The sequence below is a fragment of the Propithecus coquereli genome, unplaced genomic scaffold (assembly GCF_000956105.1).
Source record: "Propithecus coquereli isolate 6110/MARCELLA unplaced genomic scaffold, Pcoq_1.0 Scaffold252, whole genome shotgun sequence".
Lineage (NCBI taxonomy): Eukaryota > Metazoa > Chordata > Mammalia > Primates > Indriidae > Propithecus > Propithecus coquereli.
The window spans coordinates 3,544,463-3,548,267 of NW_012148086.1; the positions used below are offsets into that span (position 1 = coordinate 3,544,463).

A 3,805-nucleotide genomic window follows, 5' to 3' on the forward strand; every position below is an offset into this window, starting at 1 on the left:
AAAAAAAAAAAAAAAAATCAACAAATTGACAAACCTTTAGCTAGACTTACTAGGAAAAAAAGAAAAAGACTGAAACTACTAAATCAGGAATGAAAGAGGAGATATAACTACATCACTACCTATGTTAGAGAAATAAAAACATTATAAGCAAATACTATGAACAACTGTATGCTGACAAATTAGATAATGTAGATGAAATGGAAAATTCCTAGTAAAACACTGTTATGGATTGAATTGTGTTCCCCCTTCCAAAAAAAAAGATATATTGAAGTCCTAACCCCTAATACCTCAGAATCTAACTTTACTTGGAAATAAGGTCTTTGCACAAGTCATCTAGTGAAAATGAGGTCATGTGTGTGGACCCTAATCCCATACAACTGGTATCCTTATAAAAAGGAGAAATTTGAACATAAAGACAGACATGTACAGAGGGAAGATGATGGGAAGACACACAGGGAGAAGACGAAGGTGTGAAGATGGAAGCAGAGACTGGAGTTATGCTGCTACAAGCCAAGGAGTGCCTGGGACCACCAGAAGCTAAGAAGAGGCCAGGGAGGAGCGTGGCCCTACCAACACTTTGAGTTCAGACTTCTGGCCTCCAGAACTGTAGGAAAATAAATTGTTTTACATCACCCAGTTTGTAGTACTTTGCTGTGACAGCCTTAGGAAACTATTAAAGATATAAACTACTGAAATTGACTCAAGAAAAAATAGAAAATCTGAATAGACCTGTAGTAAGTAAAGAGATTGAATTAGTAATTTTAAAACTGCCTCCAAAGATAATCCCAGGCTCAGATAACTTCACTGGTGAATTCTACCAAGCACTTAAAGAAGAATTGACAGAAATCATTGAAAAACTTTTCCAGAAAAGAGAACAGGGAACACTTATTTCTCCATGTTCCAATTCATTCTATGAGGAAAGTATTATCTTGCTACCAAAACCAGACAAAGAAATCACAAGAAAAAAAAATGACAGGCCGATATTGTCTATGAATATAGATGTAAAAACTTTCAACAAATACTAACAAACTTAATCTAGCAGCATTTAAAAAGGATTATACACCATGGCCAAGTAGGGTTTATCCCAGGAATGCGAGGGTGGTTCAACATAAGAAAATCATTCCATATAATACATCACATTAATAGAATTAAGAGGAAAAAACACACCTGATCATTTCAGTTGATGCAGAAAAAGCATTTGACAAAATCCAATGTCCTTTTATGATCCCAAAACACTCACAATTTTAGGAATTGAATGGAATTTCCTTAACATGATAAAGGCCGTATATGAAAAACCCAAAGCTAACATACTCAATGATAAAAGACTGAAAGCTTTTCCCCTAAGATCAAAAACAAGGCAAGAATGCCTGTTTTCACCACTTCTATTCAATATAGTACTGGAAGTTCTAGCCAAAGCAATAAGGCAAGAAAAGAAATAAAAGGCATCCAAATTAGAAATGAAAAAGTAAAACTATCTCTATTCACAGGTGACATGATCTTATATGTGAAAAATCTTAAAGAATCAACACATAGACAGACACACTCATACACACACACTCCTAGAGCTAATAAACTAATTCAGCAAAGTTGCAGGGTACAAAATCAACACACAAAAATAGATTGTATTGGCCAGGCGTGGTGGCTCACACCTGTAATCCTAGCACTCTGGGAGGCCAAGGCAGGAGGATTGTTTGAAGTCAGGAGTTTGAGACTAGCGTGAGCAAGAGCAAGACCCCGTCTCTATTAAAAATGGAAAAATTAGCCAGGCATGGTGGTGCGCACCTGTAGTCCCAGCTACTCGGGAGGCTGAGACAGGAGGATCGCTTGAGCCCAGGAGTTTGAGGTTGCTGTGAGCTAGACTAACGCCATGGCACTCTAGCCAGGGCAACAGAGTGAGACTCTTGTCTCTAAATAAATAAATAAATAAATAAAATTTTTAAAAAGAGATTGTTTTTCTATACACTAACAATGAATAACTCAAAAAGGTAATTAAGAAAACAATTCCAATTACAATATAATCAAAAAGAATATAATTCTTAGTAATAAATTTTACAAAAATTGGCAAAACTTGTATTCTGAAAACTACAAAACATTGTTGAAAGAAATTAAAGAAGACATATAAAAATAGATACATCCCACATTCATAGATCGGAACACTTAATATTGTTAAGATGTCAGTACTACCTAAAGTGATCCACAGATTCAATGCAAGCCCTATCAAAATCGCAGCTGGTCCCTTGCAGTAATTGATAAGCTGATCCTAAAATTTACATGGAAAAAGCAAGAAACTCAGAATAGCCAGAACAATCTTGAAAAAGGAAAACAAAGTTGTAGGACACTCACACATGCCAATTTCACAACTTACAACAAAACAACAGTAATCAAGAGAGTGTGGTACTGGCATAGGTTAGACATATAGATCAATGGAATAGAATTCAGAGTCCAGGAATAAAACCTCATATTTATGATAAGCTGATTTTCTACAAAGGTACCAAGACAATTCACTAGGGAAAGAATAGTCTTTTTAACAAATGATGCTAGGACAACTGGATATACACATGCAAAAGAATAAAGTTGGACCCTTCTCACATCATACACAAAAATTAACTCAAAATGGACCATAGTCCCAAATGCAGCGCTAAACTATAAAACTCTTAGAAGAAAACATGAACAAGGTGGCCAAGCTGGTCAGTGGCCTCAGCCATGCAACAGACAGAGAGATGCAGATCTTTGTGACCATCACCCTTGAGGTTGAGCCCAGTCAAAGCCCAGTCAAATCTAAAATCCAAGACAAGGAGGGCATTCCACCTGACCAGCAGTGTCTGATATTTGCAGAGAAACAGCTGAAGGATGGCCACATTCTCTCAAGCTACAACATTCAGAAAGAGTCCACCCTGCACCTGGTGCTTCACCTGTGAGGTGGCATCACTGAGCCTTCTCTCTGCCAGCTTACCCAGAAATACAAATGCAAGATGATCTGCTGCAAGTGTTATGCTCGCCTGCACCCCCATGATGTCAACTGCTACACTAAGTACAGCCACACCAACAGCAACCTGTACCCCAAAAAGAAGGTCAAAGAAGGCCCCTCCACGAGCTCCTCCTTCTTTCCCTGCAGGGCAGCCTCCTGCCCAAGCCCCAAGCCCTGGACCTCAATAAAATTTCCCTTTCATTGATCGGAGCAGTAAAGAAAAAGAAAAAGAAGAAAAAACAAGAGTAAGTCTTTGTGCCCTTGCATAGGACAAAGCCTTCTTATATGTGACACCAAAAGCACAGGAAAAAAAAAGAAATATAGATAAATTAGACTACGTCAACATTTTTGTCCTTTTTTATTATTTGTATAAATTTAAGGGGTACAAGTATAATTCTGTTGTATGGATATATTGTATAGTGGTGAAGTCAGGGCTTTTAACGTGTCCATCACCTGAATAATGTACATTGTAATCTCTTCTTAGACTTTTGGCTAAGATCAAGTGAAGCATCTGTTCTTATCAGTTTAATGTACATTGTACCCATTAAGTAATTTCTCATCATCCGCCCTCCTCCCACCTCCCCACAATTATAAGTCTCTATTGTCTATCATGCGACACTCTACGTTCATGTGTATGCATTATTTAGATCCCACTTATAAGTAATAACATACAGTATTTGTCTTTCTGCTAGATTGTATCAAATTTTTAAACTTTTGTGCTTTAAAAGATAGTATCAAGAATTTGGCCGGGTGCGGTGGCTCACGCCTGTAATCCTAGCACTCTGGGAGGCCGAGGTGGGCAGATCATTTGAGTTCAGGAGTTCGAGACCAGCCTGA

The 3,805-nt window shown here is 37.8% G+C and overlaps 1 protein-coding gene and 1 pseudogene across 1 annotated transcript in view; one reads left to right on the forward strand and one right to left on the reverse strand.

Annotated features, from left to right (window-relative positions):
• RAMP3 (receptor (G protein-coupled) activity modifying protein 3) overlaps positions 1–3,805 on the reverse strand; it is a 22,830-nt gene that overhangs the window by 9,252 nt on the left and 9,773 nt on the right. The window lies entirely within an intron of this gene.
• The window catches only part of LOC105812450, a 6,625-nt pseudogene continuing 5,540 nt past the window's right edge, over positions 2,721–3,805 (forward strand).